The following is a 21126-nucleotide window of genomic DNA, read 5'->3' as shown; positions in this document are numbered from 1 at the left end:
CACTTTAATAATGGAGACTGCTACTTTAATAATGTTTACGCTTTGTTTACAAGTATATGCTGTATTCTGTCAATGCGCTCAGCTAATATTCTATGGTATATTTCTTAATTCCATTCAATCTACTTTGGGTTTGTGTTATATTGTTATGAGATGCTACTGCACTGTTGAGCTATGAGCTGGCTTCGCCACCTACAGCCAACGTCTGCAAATATATGTCTGCGACAATGTGCGTGAGTGATTTGCTCATTCTACATATTAGCTTATTTCAATCTAATTCAACAATGACAGCATGTGCTGGCAGTGTCATTGGTTTTTGACAATATATTCATATGTTGCAGCTACCGTGGCTGAACTGGCATCATATTTCTGTCTTTGTTCTTTGACCAATAAAGTCCTGAATCAGCCAATCAGCGACTGCAACGACCAAAGCAAATTCCTCCATGTTCCACTCTGTTCAACCGTGCTCAATTCCTGAAAGGTGTCTGTTGAATGAGTTCGGCAGTGTGAGAAATGTGTTTATTATTGTCTTGATTGCTGCACAGCAGTCGCTTTCACTGAGGAAAGAATACTTCAGTCCAATATTTGTGTTTGTTTCTTTCCGCTCAGGAGCCAGCAGTATCATCAACATGCCTTTGTTATCGGAGCATATTGAGTGATGGAAACTGACTGTGACAAATAAGCTGGCCCTGTTCTGGCTCTTATCATCGATCGCTGGGCAGCTAACGCACAGCCCGCATTACGTAATGACTGTTGGCTAAAGAGGCGCACATGCCAAGATATTAGGCACATTTACTATTTGCTTTCAACAGCTTTGTATTTTTCAAACTATGGTGACAAACTGTGGATGGCTGCGTGAGTAGACTGCGCATGAAACTGAGCAAATATCTGACCCAGTGTACTATACGCCACTAATTAATATCTGCAATGAAATGCGATGGAACCCACACCACTGGTGAGAAAAATATTGTGTAACGTCTTTCCGTCTTCATCAGATGAAGGTAAGAAGAATCGGACATGGTCGGCCCGACCGCTGCCAGAACACGAAAAATACAGGTAACAGAGAGTGAGCCTTCAAGAGAAATCATGCCGGTCACACGAGGTAATGCAAGGCAGGAAAAAGCTTACAAGCACCGGGTGAAAAGACTACCTAGTGGTTCTCAATCGGAGACAGCGATGGACAGCCTCAGGTGGAACATACCGAATAGCACATGAAAGGCCGAAGCTATCTGAAAATGCCCACCCCTAACTGCGCCGACCATTAAGTAAACATGATATATTTATTTTTATGAGTTTTGGGTGTTGCATGCAGAAATACAGTATTGACAACCTAAACTAGTCTTTCACTCAGACTTAGCTGGACCCAAATCCATCAATATGGCTGTGTCATTTGAGAATAGCTTATTAAGGTCTCTGTATATTAATGTGGAGTAGACGGTCAGCGTTGGCTATCAATCGATAGATTGACACCTGTATATGCATTCAGTACTATAAATGTTGTCTTTCTGAAAAATTCTACTGGCGTTTAAGGCATTCATATGTGATAACCCTCAAACTCCATTTAAAATCAGGCATCATAAAAACCCAGAATGAAGAGTACTCGAGGTGGGCAGTTACCAAGCCAGACGGTATCTGCCTTTACTCTTTCACCTCCATCTGAGAGCAAGTAATTAGCTCTATAAAAACACTTTACTAGATTGTTGCGACCTGAATTCTCAGTCAAAGTAGTGCTGCCATAGGGAATAAAGAATTGCCATTTGAGATACCGAAGCAATCGTGTCCCGGTGAAGAGCAGAAGCTGTGAAGCTGGGAGAATGCTGTCTGCCCAGCTATCATTTCAAGCTGTCAATTTCATCTTCAACTACGCTACATGTTGTACGTATTCAGTGTGAACTCTACATATAGCCAGGCCATGAAGGTGCCTCCACAGCTAAATGCCTGACTGGTAAAACCGTGACGAACCGCGGCGAGTGCAAAGAACGATGTTAAGTGAACTTCTTATAAACTGACCCTGTGGCCTTTCCAACAGTGAAAAGGTAGAAGAAGATTTATATGTATCTGATCACTTTACCCTGTTGTTGTCTGACATCGATATGCAATATGGATGCCCCGTAGGCAACGATATGAGGGATGCGGGCAGTGTTGCAATATCATGCGTTCAATGTCGTGAAGATGTATCGTCGTTTCGGCGTGATGCAATGATGCAGCAAAGCCCCGCTGTATCTTTTACCACTATCATGCTGATACATCTCTTATACACTGTATCTCTCCCATCAATATTCCTTAATAATACGCTCGCTACTGGTGCACTTCAGTAGGTATTTTCCATGTGTACTGTATTCTAAACAACCTCGTCTGACTTCAACATTTTTATCTTGAGCTTGGTTCGGAGTCAAGAAGACGCACCGCTCGGTCCTGCTGACCGGACTGAGAATGTTTCACCGTTGAGAACTCAGTATTATGTGTAGTCAGAGCAGAGAAGATGAGAAACACGTGCAGCAGTGATCGTGAAGGAAGAATGTGTGCGTCGACCTTAGATAAAAACAACAACAGAAAAATACTTTTATCTAAGTTTGTATTTTCAGAAACGACCAGTGAGATGCATCAAGGTTCTCTCCTCTGACACAGGTAACGCTCTGGTGAGGCTGGTCAGCTTGGCTATCAAGTCTCAGTCAGTTAATAATGATACTAGGCAAGGCTGCAATATTGCTGTACCTGAGTTTACTGACGCTGACTTGCGTATCGTTGGTGTGACGTGAGTGAAGTGGTAACCATTTCTGCCATTTGTATATCAAGGAAATTCACAATTCAGTTAAGCTGAATGAAAGGATTCATTTCAGCAGATATCTCTAGCAATCTGCCCAGTATAAGCAGTCAGTAATTTCAATATACAAGTTTGAATTTAAATAACCAAAGGAATGTGCTATCAAGGGCAAGTGTTACAGTGTAATAGAAAATGCCTCTATTCTCTATAGATGTTGGCAGGGCAAACTGAGGCATCTCAGTGGCCTCAGTAAATAATAATGCAAACTCAGCAAAAGAAATGTCAGCTTAAGTTGATTTTCAGCAAGCCTAACATGGTAAATATGTTTTCTGGTAACAGATTCAACAACTGGACATAAACTGAACAAGTTCCCTGAGTGACAGCAGAAGAATAAATGTGTGTCTGACTGAGGAGATTCAAATAAAGTAAACAGTGATAAATGACCACCAACGACCAAGCTGCAGTGCTTATATGAACCAGATTTGCGTTGAAGATATTTTCCATAAGACCAGGTGCGGAGGTGGCCCCAGCCTCGCCTCGGCAGACTCGGTCCGCACACCGCCCCGAACCGGCGAGCCGCCAGGTCACTCCAGTCGATTGTATCTTTCGCCGACAGCATCGTGAATCGACAGAGACTAAGCCAGCGACTGTGATGGCGCTTTTACCGGTCTATCAGTTCGCGGTACCCAGTTGTGCCCGCGCGATCAGCATTTGCGATCCCGATATGCGAACCGCCTTTAACAGGCCTACAAGCTTCGGTCCAGCCTATCGGCTGTGTGGTGATCTGGCGTTATTAGCGTTCCTGGTACGATGTTCAACGTCGTCTGTTCCACGGGAGCGATCGTGTCATCACAATCTCCCTGGCGCCGTTGCAAGCGATCTGTACGGGTGCAATGTATTGCCCTGACTTATTCCCAGTCTCATGCGCTCGCACAGATGGCGGAGACCACAGGCTTTTGTTGTTTTTCGAGCTGTAGTATCTGCGTTTTCATAACGACTGAGTAAGCTGTTGATGTGACCATTCCTGGAATACATGTTCGTTAGTGGGCCCATGGTTCATTGAACAGGCATGAAATGACACTAATGGTGTGTTCTGTGTTTCTTTGGTTATATATATGAATTGGCTTTGTCTTATCTTATTTATAGTCTGTTTAATGTGTTACTTTTAGGAATCAAATGTGAGCAGTATTACTGAACATTCATAATTTAGAATTATTATACATGTCTTAGCACCCTACTCCAACACGCATCTGTCCTCCCGTCCAGTGACTAGGCAGGCCGACCCCTGCCCAGCTTCAGAGGCAAGCTAGCAGGGGACTGCAGAAGGAGCCTGCTGATGGCTATAATCAATTTTTCATTCTTCACCATGAGGAAAGGCAAGACTACTCACGAAGAACTCTGGGCAAATGGTTGTGACAACTCATTAACCAGGCAATGGGTACAGCAAGAAGCACATTTAAAAAATGTACTTACCACTGATCAGGGCAACTGTATTAAGATGTGTAAACTGCCTGCGTTAGAGAGAATGCAAGTGCAACTTGTCCAAACGCATCAGTGAAGGAAGATGGTTCGGGAGGGCACAGGTAATTACAAAAGAGTCACAGTTGGACAATTACAAGAACTTGGTCGCATCTTGGCGTCGCTGAGTCTCCAAATGTGCAATTAGACAGCACCTCCATGCCAGTTGGCTGTTTTGAGAAGGGTTGCCAGAAAAAAGTATTTGTGAGCGCAAACAACAAGGCAATCGTAGGCGCCTGGAATTTTCTGCTGTTGTCATGCGAGACGAAAATAGATTTGGCCTCGAAAAGAAGGATGCATGTGCAGACTGGAACCTAATTCCACTACTGTCAGATATGGTGGTGGACAATTTGATTATATATGAGGCTTTGTTTTGTATCCACTTTGGTCCTGGGGCCACGGCTAAGGTCGAGCCACAGCATGAACTCTATCAAGTACCAGGACATTTGAGACAAAAACCTGGTCGTCTGCTGCGAGAAGCGGAGACTTGGCACGTCAAGTGGATCTTCCAACAAGACAATGACATCAAGCACACATCAACACCCACAAAGAAATGGTTAGGTGACTACAAAATGTTCAACTTCTCAGATCTTGAACCCCATTTTTTATTCTGCCTTTATTTAACTAGGCAAGTCAGTTTATGAACAAATTCTTATTTTTGGTGACTGGCCTAGGAACTTTAGTGGATTAACTGCCTTTGTTCAGAGGCAGAGAATGGCCGGGTGGCTGCCTTGTCCCCTCGGGAGTTTGAACTGCGGCAGCTTCCGATTTACTAGTCCAACACTAACCACTAGGCTACCCTGCCGCCCCATTGAAAAAATTGGTGTGAGTTGAAGAGGGCATGTGCGGGGTATCAAAAATGTGAAAATATTCTGTAAGAAGGAATTGTCTAGATCCTCTCATATGTGTTCTTCAATCTCATAAAACATTATAGAAAAAAGGCTAAGAGCCATTAATCCTTGCCCAGGGGTGAGTGCTCAAAGTAGCTGAGAGTTGAGTACAGGGGTGTCCCATTTTTTTTGCACCCATCTTTTGTGTTTTTGGCCGTGCGTGTTAAACAAAATATACTTTTCGCAGCAGTTGTAAAGTATAAAATATTATAAATTGCACATTAATGTGGAGCATAACATATTGCTCATTGTTTGTATTGTTCATTTTATACAGTTTTTTCTGCTCCTTTTAACAAGGGTGCCAACTAATTATGGAGGTGATAGGGAATTGGATGCGACTTGGGGACGCACTCACGGAGTTTAATCAATTATTCAATTAACGTTAAAGGGGTCAGAGATATGCCTGGTTGATGTCTCTGCTGCCTTACAGCCCCACTGGGGTTTGTTGTTTATCTGATGGGTTGATTATGATAATGCTCGTAACGATGAACAGAGCATAACAAGCATGTCTTTCAGTCAGTAGCATATGTGTTTGTTGTTGTTGGAGAGGAGACAGGAAGGTATAAAGACTCATACCTACATCCAGGAAATAGATTTGAGTCCAGAATTCAGAATTCTGTTTGAGGGACTCTGACACACACCACACTCTCGCTCGCTCCCCTCCTCCGCTCTGCCTTCTGTATGTAACATCTGCCAGCTGCCTCCATTTGTGCCTCAAGCCTGAATGCCAACAGAGCAGTGAATTCACCATGGGGTTAACGGCTTAGAGGATTGCCGTCTAGCATTAAGTTCGACAGAGATAAATGATGCCAACATGTCCAAATCTCCTTGACAAAGTTCAAGGCTGGGAGGTGTTCAGAAAGCTATGACAGATTTTTGGTGATTCACTTTCCAAAGGGAAAGATGAAGTGTATTACCTGCATAAGTTGGATGGATGGAGCCTGTGCTACTAGTCGAGGATTGAGAATAACAGCGCTACTATACTAAACTGTGCATCTCAGGAGTGGCCGATGAGCAACTGGCAAATATGCTATCAGGTAATACAAGCCAACCATGGCTAGCATGAGCAATGATTGCATGGGTTATTAAGTTACTGATGATCGGCCATTAACACCTAGCAAGCATGAGTTGCCTCATACTTTCAGATAATAACCTGACTAATTAGGACTGTAACAATGACGGCCAGGAGAGAGACAGACAGCTGAGTTGTCCTGGCGGGCCACAGTAGTCGAGTCTTGAGACCACATTGAGTGTCTCCGTCTCGTCTTGGTGTAGGGTACACCTTGTCTGCTGACAATAACGACGTATTGTGATGTATTGAAAGGAAAAAGCATCAGTTCCCTTCAGTCAGCCCATAAAACCGGTTTGCCAGGACAAATATCCACACACATTTCAAGACACATGAATATCTTATCGCCTGTGAAACCTGGGCTTCCTACTTTACTTGTAACAACACTGTCCTTTACTTTTGTTGAAAAGCTCTTCCTCAAACTTTGTCGCACTCATCAGAATTTCACTGATTCGCTGGTAGGGAAGTGTGGGGGACATTGTTTAGTTGCACACTCACTATTAGTAAGGGGAGACTGGGGATTTGTAACATATTTTTGTGTTACAGCAAATTCTACAGACTTGTTTTGGGTTAGTGATGGGTTGTGGTGGCGCTATTTGGGCTCGGCATGCATTCTTTCACCATTCTGAATGTCTAAAGAATCCATATGTTCTTTCTGAAAAATGAACACAGAATTGCTGGGCATTTACGAACTCCTGTTATGGTGGCAATTTGGACTCACATTTTTTCTGGTTTCGGTCTTGACTTGGTCTTGGACCCTGCGCCCCCTCCCATCTCGATTTTTGGCTGCGGTATCTTTGAGCTATTTTGTCTGGCCGATGTAAAGAAGTGTTTACTATTTTTGATAGCTTTAAGGTGCTTGATGGAGATAATCATCCCCCATCCCGAAAGCTAGATGTCGGCATCATCTAGCCGCTGGCCATAACACTGTTTGTCCTCTCTTCAGGTCGTCAGAATTAGTTAAACTGCTGGGATGTCTACCTCCTGGCCTTCTCTCCTCTCTTTACTTTTTTTAGGGCTACAGTGGAGGCACTCACACTCACAACCTGTTGCCGATGGTGCAGAATTGCAGCCATTCAGGTCAGCTGCCAAGGCACACCGATGTCCGGTTGAGGTTGCAGCCCCGCTACACCTGCGAAACGCTAATGCGACTGGGGCAAGGGCTAAAGTATGGCTGGCATGGAAGCGAGCACGATAGTGTTCCACAGAGTACACAGCACTTCTGACCTGCTGCTGCAGCATCCACGGGATTTCACTGCGTTTTTCACTCTGAGTTCTCTCCGGTCTGCTGCATGAGATCTTTGAACGGAGGATGTGTCACAAATGACACGCTATCATATGTTGTGCCGATGTCAGAAAGTATTCAGAGCGCTCTTGACTTTTTCCACGTTTTCGTTGTTTCCGAGAGTTGGATTAAAATGAATTTAGCTGTCATTTCTTGTCAACGATCTCAGCGCACAATACTGTACTTCATTTCGAGGGGTCTCATTAATGGAAAATAGGCTAATATATATACATATTAGATAGAAGTATTCAAGTATTCAGCCCCTGAATCAATACACGTTGGAATCACTTTGCCAATAGATGCCGTTCTTTGCAAGGTATAGTAATGGTTCTGTAAACGTCAGATGCTGGGAGACGAACGAGTACATGGTGCGGATTTAATAATGCGTGAGACGTGAAGCAAAACAAGAATAATGTCTCGACAGTAGCTGCATGGCATCAGCTGCTTTGTCTCGGCAATGAAACTGAGGAAGTGACAGATATAGGGGAGATAAAATGACGGATGGAGTCCAGTTGAGTCCCATAATTAAGAGCAGGTGTGCGTAACGCATGGTGGCAGGTGTGCGTAATGATGAGTGAACTGGTGACCTCGGGAGCACCATAGAGGAGGAGCGGGAGCAGACGTGACACTCCTGGTCTTTGCGATTGAATCTGTGTTTGAACTTCACTGCTTGACTAATGAAGATTACAGACAATTGTATTGGTTGGGTACAGAGATGGGGTAGTCATTTAAAAAATATGTTAAACCCTGTTATTGCACACACAGTTTGAGTCCATGTAACTTATTATGTGATTTGTTAATTAAGCACATTTTTACTCCTGAACTTATTCAAATCAAATTAGATCTTATTGGTCACATACTGTACCATTTTGCAGATGTTATTGGTGTAGTGAATTATTTATGTTCCTAGTAGTGGACACATGCAAATCCCAAAAATAAAGGAATTAAGAAAATGCATATTATATAGACAAGCTAATGTCTCGTCTGGAATACCAATATCGTATATGTATGTTCATGGTGTGTATGGTGACGTCGGAGACAGTTATGAATATAAAGGTGTGCGCCTGCAGTAGTTCTATGGGATGAGCCTTGACTACAATACCCTAAATTTGGAACTAGCAGGGCTGCAATCCCGTTAGAGGGATTCGATATGACAACGGCCAGTGAAAGTGCAGGGCGCCAAATTCAAAACGGCAGAAATCTCATAATTAAAGCGTTAAAGGTAATCTTGTTGTTAATCCCACCGCAGTGTCCGATTTCAGAAATAGGCTTTACAGCGAGCACTCACACCTGGTGTGTTAGGTCAGCGCCAACTCGCAGAGTGGTTGAGCCATTTTCCGGCAAAAAGAGGAGTCACAAAAAGCACAAAGAGATAAAATGAGTCGCTGGCACGGTGATGATCTGCATCAGATGACACTCATAGGACTTCATCGTTGCACAATTCATGTATGTTTTGTTCGATAGCATTCATGTTTACCGTCAATAAATCTCGGCCATACCGGTAGGCGCAGTTACATTCACTGGTTCCAAAGCATCCGCTGATATTCAGAGAGCCACATCATTTTACAAGAAATACTTTCATTATAAATGTCGATAAATACAATTGTTAGACATGGAAATATAGATATGGAAATCTCGCTTGGTTGCTCGAGTTACCCGTTTCCCAGATTACCTTCAGAGAATTATCAGAATATCGATTTCCTAGCAGTCTCTAATTCGTTGGTTTACTAAGTGAGTCTCATTCTGAACATCACATAAGTCGTAAATCTGCACAAGCACGAGGTGCCACTAAGTCGTTCCGTACCACAGCAGTTGATTGTTTGTTGCCTTACAAGCTAAACTGATAGTATAAGACTGCGCATACACAAGCATTCTTATTGTGTTACGGGCCCAGAACTCAATACAATGGCTGCGGGTCCTAAGCGGACCAACGCGATTATGAGCACGTGTTACACAAAATGGAGATTTAAAGAAAGCGAGAGAGAGAGACCAGAAAAAGTGCAGGAATCTTGGCAGATGGATACATTTGTAAACTATGCTTAGTTTAGCCCCAGCACCTTGCCCGAGACTTTTGCCCTAGCTCTCATGGGTGGAATTACAATGAGCGTATTTGCTTGTTGAAGGTCTCTGTTGGGCATCTCTTGGACAGAGTTCCACTTGGCCTCTTAGTCCAAGCCCCATCCAGCATCGGCTGTACGTTACCACAGCCTCAAGCTCATTAGCATAATGCATCGTTAGCGATTTTTAAAAGCACTCGCAAATGAAACGAGATATTAATATGCACTGATTTGCTCAAGCTTATCCTTTTGCTTAACAATCCTGTCGTCTCAGATTTTCAAAATATGCTTTAGAACCGGAGAAAATCACTAGTTTGTAGTGGAATTGATTGATAGCTAGCTTAGCGGTAGCATTAGCATTTAGCACGCAACTTATCTCACGAAAACTCAGCCAGGAATCAAATAAAATAATTTACCGTCGACAGAACTTCCAGATGTTTCAATGAGGAGACTCTCAGTTACATAGCAGATGATCCGATTTTTCTGAGAGATTCTTGTGTAGGACACATCGTTCCCTTTGTTACTATGCACATGGCTACCGACTCTAACCGAAAAATTCGGTCACGCTACATGTCAGAACTTTTTTACGGAGTAACTCCATAATGTCGACTGAAGCATGGAAAACGTTGTTGAATCAATCCTGAAGGTGGTTTGTCATATTTCTCTCCGTTGAAAGCACCATCCTTGCAGCCTGGTTTGTTCTGAGATTTGAATGGAAAAATACCGGGACCTGACTTTCCTGCGCACTCAACTGCCACGCAGCCGCCTAGCCAGGACGTCCTGGTAAATGCTCAGTCTCTTATGGTCAATCTTCCAATGATAACTGCCTCCCAATACGTCACAATGCTGCAGAGACCCGGGGAAACAAGAGAAGAGTCCCGTTGATTCACTGTCGCATTCAGAGCCATGGAAGGCGATCATAAACTTACTAGCCTCAGAAAATCACCATGTGCATTTTCACTGGTCCGGTCATAAACATCTTCGGTTTTGCCCACGGCACATTCGTTCTAAGGGACTCACAGTGAAAATCTTTGCATTTCTGAAACGTAGGGCTGTCTTCTTGCCGAAGCTATCAATTCCAAGCATATTCGAGCATCTTTTCGTGACAAATATTGCGCTTAAAACGACACGTCTTTTTATCCAAAATGAAATACTGCCCCTGCAGGACTAACAGGTTAATGGAAAAGGTTTGGCTGACTAAATTTAATTTTGATGGCCTCATGTCCTTCATTACCGGGTGTAAGTCTACCGATTGTCCACACGGAGATGGCAGTGTCCTTTCTCTTAGTGGTCTGTTCCCTTGCACTCGATTCTGCGAGTGGACTTCTGAGGGGTTAGTCAGCCGTGGTGGCGACCCGGCTTGGGCAGGAGGGCCAGCGTGGGCAACCAATGACTGGAAGAAGAATAGCCGGTTGGTTCATCTTGAATTCACCTTCTTGGGTAAAGTAATCGACCATAGCACGGGTTGTTGCAAGGTTCCTTTGCTCCTCTTCCTCTTGTTGCATTTGGGCTCAAATATGCGTGATGACCTTGGCTGCTGCTGCAAGCGGCCAGCTGAGTCTGCTATGTAGTTCTTGGCTCACGAGTGTTCCCATGCCCTCGGGTCACAAATGAGCTCTCTCGTCTTCTATAACATACTCTGGGTTCCCTGAGGTGTAGCTCAGATTACAAGGAAAATGTATCAGAGCTTGCCAGGGCCTGGTTAACTCGGGTGGGTTCGCAGCTCCATCTATTACAAATGCATTCTACTTTGATCTGAGTATTTTCTACACAACCTTGCAATCTCAGTATGCATAAACCTCATGTACATATTATGAAAACTAACCCAAAGTTACAATGTTTTTCATTATGGCAATGGCGTCATTTAACTTATCATAACATAACAAAAAAAACATTCATTTTCATATTCCATCTATCATTATTTGCCACCATTTTGGCTGATGAAATATATTGTACCAAAATCATTAATTTGATGTTCTGTAGTTTTGGGCTGTAAACTCTTCCTAAAGCACAGACATTCAGTCTCTCACATCAGAAGATCAGAATAGGTGGGCTGATACCTGATGCTTTACGATGGCGTGGGGTCATAAAACCCCCATCATCAGTCCTCTATACCTCTCCCCCTATGCAGGAGTGAGAGACATCTCTGTAGAGCTTTGTGATCCCCGGTAACCCGATCCTCAGGCCGAGTCGCGACGGCATGCAGAAAATAAGCCGCAGAAAATAAGCCGCTTACTTTGATTGGGCAGCACACAAGTCAACTTGTAAGACAAACGGCCATGAAAGGCAATGTAGGTGCCAGCCAGACAAATGTGCCGGGAAGGCCTGTTCTGACTGAATGTGCAATGTCTTCATACTTGATAGTGGGTAAGCTGAGGGAAGTGCAGGCTCTCAGTCATACAGCTGTCTGCAAGAGGTGAAATGGGCTACTACTCTTATGCTGATTAGCGAGGAGGCGGAGCACTGCTTGAATTCACTTTTGTTGAAAATAGTTTGAAATTGACAAATTGGGGCGAATCTGTTGCCAGTACCAGGCAGCGTGCCTCGACGATGACAGTGCCCGGTGTAACTGTCCTGTTTGCTTAACAGTCACATTTACGGAACAGAAGAGAGCGCTGCTGACTACATCATGTGCATGAAAAAACTCCGTGTGAAAAGGTTAAAGTGACCTGTGTTCAATGACGTACATATGGAGCAGTCTCTAAGAATCAGGAGTTGCGTAGCCGGGTGGTAGCGCGGCTAGTAACAGTGACTAAAGTTCAGGCCAGCGAGCTCGGCGGAGGCCTGCTAATGGTGACTATCCAGCAGCCTGATGGCCTGGAGTCAGAAGCTGTTCCTCAGTCTCTCGGTCCCAGCATTGATGCACCTGCACTGTCTCCACCTTCTAGATAGTAGCGGGATAAGCTGGGACGTGGCTCAGGAGGCTGAGGCCCCTGATGATCTGCTTGGCTTCCTTCCTGCGACACTGGCGCTGGAATGTCCTGGAGTGCAGGCAGTATTGCCCCCGGTGATGCGTTGGGCTGACAGCCACCGCAGCTTCTGGAGAGCCCTGCAGCGGTGTAATTGTAAAATACTTTACGTACTACGACATTTCGGGGGGTATCTGTACTTTACCATTTCTATTCGCGACGGCTATTGCATTCGCTTCACCACGTTCACTAAAGAAAATATTGTGCTTTGCACTCCATACATTGGTCCCTGACAACCAAAAGTACTCGTTACGATCTCGAATGCTTAGCAGGACAGGAAAATGGTCCTGGTTCAACACTTATCAAGAAATGCGTGGTCAGCCCTACTGTAGAATTTTTATGAATTTATCCGCAGAGTATGGTGGAAAATCAGTATTTGGTCACCTACAAACAAGCAACATTTCTGGCTCTCACGAGGCCTGTAACTTCTTCTACTAAGAGGCTCCCCTGGGCCTCCCTCGTCACCTGTGCTGGCAACCTGTTTGAACTTGTTATCAGTATAAAAGACACCTGTCCACAACCTCAAACAGTCACACTCCAAACTTCACTATGGCCAAGACCAAGAGGCTGTCAAAAGGACACCAGAAACAGGTCTGTGAGAGCAGAAATATTGACCTTGTGTTGTACGCATTGACCAAAATGCGTATTTTCCACCATAATTGCAACTGAATGCAGAAAAAAATCCTACAATGTGATTTTCTGGATTTTTTCTCATTTGTCTGTCGCAGTCGACGTGTACCTATGATGAGAAGTACAGGCACTCTCTCATCTTTTTAAGTGGGGAGAACTTGCACAATTGGTGGCTGACCTAAATACTTTTGCCCCACTGCATGTGCCCTCTGTTCACCATGGTGCTGTTCGATTGTTGTTCCTATGTCCGTTGGTGCGTGTGAATACACCGACGACATGTGTGTTACGGGCTCTCAGTAGCTGCTTGTGGATTGAGCAAATGATTGCGGGTCTCGTCACTGTGGGTTAATAATCTTGCGCATGTGTTATTTATTCAAGGCACTCCTAACGCTCTTTTGTTTGAGTTTTCAACCCTGTGTTTTGTTACGTGTTTGTCGGTCTTCGTCCCCGGGCCTTTACACTGTATGCCGTCATTTGGGCAGAGTAACCTGACCTATCTGCGTTCCTGCGCCTGTCTCCCAAATCCGATTTTTGCCAACGTGACAGGATAATACGTCAGATCAAGGAGACAGCGGGAATGGCCCCTTCCGGCTTGACGCTGCGACTGGTCGTCAGGTGCCGCCAAAACTTCGGCAGCGGCAACCGGATCCCCGGCGATCTCGAGACCGGTGTCGGGGAGTGATGATCACTGGTCTCGTCCCATGCGTTAATCATGCACTTTGACATTTTATCGGCTGTGCTGTAGCTTTGGCTTCACTGTGCAATTACAGGCATAGCTAGGTGTGCATCGGGTGTCCTTTGTCTTATGCATACGCAGTTGATGTGTTTTCCAACATGAAAAATGAAAAATAAGGCATTATACAAAGAAAATCATCGCCAGTATTACGTTATTCTGCTTCAATGTCGTTAGGACTCTTGTATGGACGCTGCATGCAATATTTTGGCGACTCAGAAAGCATTTTGTTTGGCACTTTGTTGCAGCAGATTGAGCCGAGAGCTTTGAGTAACATCTGTGCATGTTTACCTTTTATCTGAAAGCTTGAGCGAGAAAAATCCTGCGTTAGTTGTGATCAGCAATACCGGCTTGCATTTACCATCGCTTTGGTTAAGAGAGTAAGTAAAGTGACACAAGTCTCCTCAGAAAGAGAGTTGCATCAAATACTGTGTCGATGTTGGAAGTCTTACAGTTTGAGTTACGAATAGGACTGCATCTCTCACACTCTTTCACTCGCTCACTCTCTCACTTTCTCAACAGCCAGTGTAGCTCTCCACAAAATACCTTGCCAGGCAGTGGTGATCCCTAGTAAATCAAATCTATCATGGAGGCAGAATACCTTATCTCCTAATATTGTACATTAATGCAAGAAGCTTAAGACATTATTATGGTGTAGGTACACATTGATATATATAATTTATAACTGTTACAATATTTCAAAGTATGGAACAATACGTGCCTTCAGAAAGTATTCACAACCCTTGACCTTTTCCACATTTTGCTGTTACAGCCTGAATTTAGATTTTGTGTCACTGGCCTATACCACATAATGTCAAAGTGGAATTATGGTTTTAGATTTTTTTTAACAAATTAATTAAAAATGAAGAGCTGAAATGTCTTGAGTCCATAAGTATTCAACTCCTTTGTTATCACAAGCTTAACTTCTTGCGACGAGCAAACCCGTATCCGGGAGCGTAATCATAGCCTCAAATGCATTAGCATAACGCAACGGACATAAATACCCCTAGAAACTTTTCCTATTCATGAAAATCGCATATGAAATGAAATAAATATATTCAAACACAAGCTTAGCCTTTTGTTAACAAAACTGTCATCTCAGATTTTCAAAATATGTGTTACAGCCAACGCTAGACAAGCATTGTGTAAGTTTATCATGGCATAATGCTATGCTAGGCTCTGCTGGCAGCAGGCAACATTTTCACAAAAATAAGAAAAGCAACCAAATTAAATCATTTACCTTTGAAGAACTTCGGATGCTTTCACTCAGGAGACTCCCAGTTAGATAGTAAATGTTCCTTTTTTCCAAAAATATTATTTTTGTGGGCGAAAAAGCTCCCGTTTCTTCACCATGCTTGGCTGAGAAATCGACCGAAAATGCTACAACTATAACGCCAAACTTTTTCAAAATTAGCTACATAATATCAACAGAAACACGGCAAAGCGTTGTTTACGATCCATCCTCAAGGTGTTTTTAACAAATATATTCAATAATATATCCTTCAAGGCAGTTGGTTTCTCATAAGAGGCGATTGGAAAAATGGCTACCTCAGTATTTTACGCAAGGTTTTCATGCGGGAGACACCATGTGACCACATGCCATATATGGTCCCTGCAGCCATTCTTCAAGGGAAATGCCTAAAAGACGTCACAATGCTGTAGACACCTTGGGAAAACGTGGAAAACGTAAGCTCATTCACAGCCATATAGGGAGTCATTGGCATGAGGCGGTTTCAAAAATGCGGCACTTCCTGGTTGGTTTTATCTGGTTTTCGCCTGTAACATCAGTTCTGTGGCACTCACATACAATATCTTTGCAGTTTTGGAAACGTCAGAGTGTCTTCTTTCCAAAGCTGTCAATTACTATGCATAGTCGAAGCATCTTTTCGTGACAAAATATCTTGTTTAAAAAGGGAACGTTTTTCATCCAAAAATTAAAATAGCGCCCCTAAATCCAACTGCTTAAATAAGTTGAGTAAACATTTGCTTAACAAATCACATAAGAAGTTGCATGCTCACTCTGTGTGCAACATTATTTTTAAGCACTGCCTCAACTCCACACGTAAAACATAAATAAAGTAATGTCCCTTTTCAGGATCCTTATTTCAAAGATAATTAGTAAAATCGAAATAACTTCACAGATCGTCACAAAGGGATTAAACACTGTTTTCCATGCTTGTTGTTCAAAGAACCATAAAAAATTATGAACATGCACCTGTGGAACGGTTGTTAAGACACTAACAGCTTACAGGCGGTAGGCAATTAAGGTCACAGTTATGCAGAACTTAGGACACTAAAGAGGCCTTTCTACTGACTCTGAAAGATGCCAAGGTCCCTGCTCATCTGCGTGAACGTGCCTTCGGCATGCTGCAAGATGGCATGAGGACTGCAGATGTGGCCAGGGCAATAAATTGCAATGTCTGTATTGTGTCTGTACAGGATGACAACAACAATTGCCCGAGTTACACCAGAATGCACAATCCCTCCATCATTGCTGACTGTCGACAATAGGCTGGAGAGAGGCTTGACTGAGGGCTTGTAGGCCCGGCAAAAAGTGCTCTTCACTGACAAGACGCAGGTTTTGTCTCACCAGGGGTGATGGTCGGATTCTCGTTCATCGTCGAAGGAATGAGCGTTACACCGAGGCCTGTACTCTGGAGCGGGATCGATTTGGAGGTGGAGGTTCCGTCATGATCTGGAACGGTGTGTCACAGCATCATTGGACTGAACTTGTTGTCATTGCTGTCATTCTGCCCCTGAACAGGCAGTTAACCCACTGTTCCTAGGTCGTCATTGAAAATAAGAATTTGTTCTTTAACTGACTTGTCTAGTTAAATAAAGTAAAATAAAATTAAAATAAAATTGCAGGCAATCTCAATGTTGTGTGTTACAGGAAGACATCGCTCCTCATGTGGTACAATGTGGCTAGGCCATTACCCCCCAGAAATGTCTGGGAACTTGCAAGTGCCTTGGTGGAAGAGTGGGGTAACATATCACATCAAGAGCTGGCAAATCTGGTGCAGTCCATGAAGAGGAGATGCACTGCGGTACTTAATGTAGCTGGCGGCCACAGCTGGTGTTACTTTTGATTTTGACCACCCCCCTTTCAGGGACACATTAAATTTCTGTTAGTCACATGTCTGTGGAACTTGTTCATTTATGTCTCACTTGTTGAATTTTGTTATGTTCAACCAAATATTTACACATGTTAAGTTGAGAGTGAGAGGACGCTTTTTTCTGAGTTTATGTGATTTTTTTCGTATGGTTTAGGGTTCAGTTTCAAATCAATTATCGAATCTGATTATGAACTGGGCATGGCACCTTCCAACTGTTGGGAGAAGGAACGGAGCAGGCCCTACTATCGGGGAAGGAGGGACAACGTGGAAAAACCATTCAAAGCATGAATGGTCCTTATTAAGGATCGGCCCTTTTTCCAATTTTCGCCTAAATGACATACTCAAATCTAACTGCCTGCAGCTTAGGCCCTGAAGCAAGGATATTCATATTCTTGGTACCATTTGAAAGGGAAAACGTTGACATTAGTGGGAATGTTAAAGGAATGTAGGAGAATATATCACATTAGATCTGGTAAAAGATAATACAAAGAAAAACAACCATTGTTTTGTGTATTTTTTTGTACCATCATCTTTGAAAATGCAAGAGAAAGGCCATCATGTATTACGATATGCCCAGGTTTAATTTAGATTTGGCCACTAGATGACAGTGTATGTGAAAAGTTTCCGACTGATCCAATGAACCATTGCATTTCTGTTCGAAATTTTGTATCAAGACTGCCGAAATGTGCCTAATTTGTTTATTAAAAACTTTTCATGTTCAAAACTGCACTCTCCTTAAACACTAGCATGGTATTATTTCACTGTAGTAGCTACTGTAAATTGGACAGTGCAGTTAGATTAACAATAATTTAAGCTTTCTGCAAATATCAGATATGTCTATGTCCTGGGACATTTTCTTGTTACTTACAACCTTATGCTAATCGCAACAGCCTACGTTAGCTCAACCGTCCTGCAGGGGGACCCACCAATCTTGAAGAAGGTAGTTAAATTGGTTTTAACTCCAGATCTGTTTGTGATATTAAGATTCTAACAGCAGTGTGTTACATAGACTTATTTTGGAAAAGTCAGGGATGGAGGGGCATGACTTAAAAGTGAAGTGGCCTGTGAATAACAGTGGGATGGTAAAATATATTTCTTGTCATGTGCTAAGGAATTTAAAAAGGTAATAATCCTATTAAAAACTCCAGATATTTTGGTTCAATCCGTTAAAAATAGATCTTCAAGGAAGATGGATTGCATTCAATATACACTTTGAGGATAAACCGATATTGCTCATAAATCTACAGTATATGGACCAAAAATATTTGAAAATATTTATAATAATCAAACTATTCTCCGAGATACAATAACTATATTATAATGGTAGGGGACTGCAACACAGTTTGAAGTATGTCAGTAGACCGGAAAGGCCATATCACCATCTGGCACCTGAAGAGATCACAACTATTATGCACATGTTACGAATTGACTGGTATCTGGAGGCTTAAAATCTGGATTTCATAAAATATACAGTGCATTCGGGAAAGTATTCATACCACATTTTGTTACGTTCCAGCCTTATTCTAAAATGTATTAAATTGTTTTTTTCCTCATCAATCTACACAAAATACCCCATAATGACAAAGCAAAACAGTTTTTTAGAAATGTTTGCAAATGTGTAATAAAAAAAGATAACGGAAAGTATTCAGACCCTTTTACTCAGTACTTTGTTGAAGCACCTTTAGCAGCAATTACTGCCTTGAGTCTTCTTGGCTTTGACGCTGCTACAAGCTTGGCACAGCTGTATTTGGGGAGTTCTCCCATTCTTCCCTGCAGATCCTCTCAAGCTCTGTCAGTTTGGATGGGGAGCATTGCTGCATAGCTATTTTCAGGTCTCACCAGAGATGTTTGATCAGGATCGATCAGATGGTTCTCCTTCTAGAAGGTTCTCCCATCTCCACAGAGGAACTCTGGAGTTCTATCATAGTGACCATCGGGTTCTTGGTCACCTTCCTGACAAAGGCTCTTCTCCCCTGATTGCTCATTTCGGCCGAGCGGCCAGCTCTAGGAAGGGTCTTGATGGTTCCAAACGTCTTCCATTTAATAATGTTGGAGGCCACAGTGTTCTTGGGGAACTTCAATGCTGCAGAAATATTTTGGTACCCTTCCCCAGATCTGTGCCTTGACACAATCCTGTCTCAGAGCTCTACAAACAATTCCTTCAACCTCATAGCTTAGTTTTTGCTCTGACATGCACTATCAACTGTGTGCCTTTCCAAATAATTTACCACAGGTGGACTCCAATCAATTTGTAGAAACATCTCAAGGATGATCAATGGAAACCGGATGCATCTGAGCTCAATTTCGAGTCTCATAGCAAAGGATCTAAATACTTTTGTAAATAAGCTTTTTCTGTATTTCAAAAACCTGTTTTGGCTTTGTCATTATTGGGTGTTGTGTGTAGATGGATGAGGAAAAACATTTATTTCATCAATTATAGAGTAAGGCTGTAACGTAACAAAATGTGGAAAAAGTCATGAGGTCTGAATACTTTCCACATGCACTGTACTTGAAGGAGGCTTAATCAAGCTAGTCGGATTGATTATTTTCTGGTATCCCTTTCTATGGTGCCAAAAGTGAATGAAGTATTGATTGAGGATTGATTGTGATCAGATCATCAACCAAGGACAGGGATATTGGAAATTTAACCAGAGTTTGACTGACACTACTTTCTTAACAAAAGGAATATTATAACAGACAGGTTCAGCAGACCCACTATCATATGGGATCCCTTTAAATGTGCCTTTAGAGGCCACTGAAATACATTTTCATCCCAAAAACTGAAACGGTATTGCTTCACGGAGAAAAGACTTACAACAGAAATAGAAAATCTAACATTACACATCAATGGTGTAGATAGATGTAATACAGAAGCAAGAGGAGTTTGAGGAACTTATTCAGGAAAGATTAGGTTTCTTTTATTAAAAAAACCTAGAGCAAATCTGATGGAGAATGACAAACCATGCACAAAGTTTTTCCTAAACCTTCAATATAGAAACAAACAAAAATAACCTAACATTTTTTAAATATTTTTTTATACAAATGATGGAAAAATCCTTGTCTCGATACTTTGAATGAGGACGTGTAATATTTTCAACAAATATTCTGTTGCCAATGTCACAATCGTTGGAATAATTATCGGACCAGGCTGCAGCGCGATATGGTTTCCACATATTATTTATTAAAAACGCACAAAACAACAAAGAAAGAACGAAACAAACTAAGAGGTGTAACATACACAAACTCAAAACAATATCCCATAAAACACAGGTGGAAAAAAATGTGACTTAAATATCATCCCCAATCAGAGACAACGATAGCCAGCTGCCTCTAATTGGGAATCATACCAAACACCAACATAGAAAAACTAAACTAGAACCCCACATAGAAAATAATAACTAGAAAACCCCCCAGTCACGCCCTGACCTACTCTACCATATAAAATAAGGGCTCTCTATGGTCAGGACGTGACAGTCAAGTTCCTCCAACCTCACTTGACAACACATTTTGTTTTATCCTTCTCTCCAAAAATCATGTTAAACTATCTGCAACACAAAAAAAATATTATGAAGGCCTAATTACACATGAGGAACTATGGTTGGCAATTGGTTTCTGTCAGACGGGGGGAAAACCCTGAAATAACACATATGGAATTATGTAGTAACCATAAAAGTGTTAAACAAATAAAAATATGTTTTATATTTGAGATTCTTGAAATAGCCACCCTTTACCTTGATGACAGCTTTGCACACTCTTGGCATTCTCTCAACCAGCTTCATGAGGTAGTCACCTGGAATGCATTTCAGTTAACAGGTGTGCCTTCTTAAAAGTTAAAAGTTATTTTGTGGAATTTCTTAACGCGTTTGAGCCAATCAGTGTGTTGTGACAAGGTAGGGGGGTATAAGGAAGATAGTAAAAGACCAAGTTCATATTGCGGCAAGAACAGCTCAAATAAGCAAAGAGAAATGACAGTCCATCATTACTTTAAGACATGAAGTGTCACGGCCGTCGAATGAAGAGGACCAAAGCGCAGGTGGTGAGCGTACATGTTCCTTTTATTTAGGATGACGCTGACAAAAACAATAAACAATACAAAAC

This window comes from Oncorhynchus nerka, linkage group LG27 (assembly GCF_034236695.1).
Source record: "Oncorhynchus nerka isolate Pitt River linkage group LG27, Oner_Uvic_2.0, whole genome shotgun sequence".
NCBI lineage: Eukaryota > Metazoa > Chordata > Actinopteri > Salmoniformes > Salmonidae > Oncorhynchus > Oncorhynchus nerka.
The sequence above is the reverse complement of the archived record's forward strand: the minus strand, read 5'-3'. Positions refer to the sequence as shown.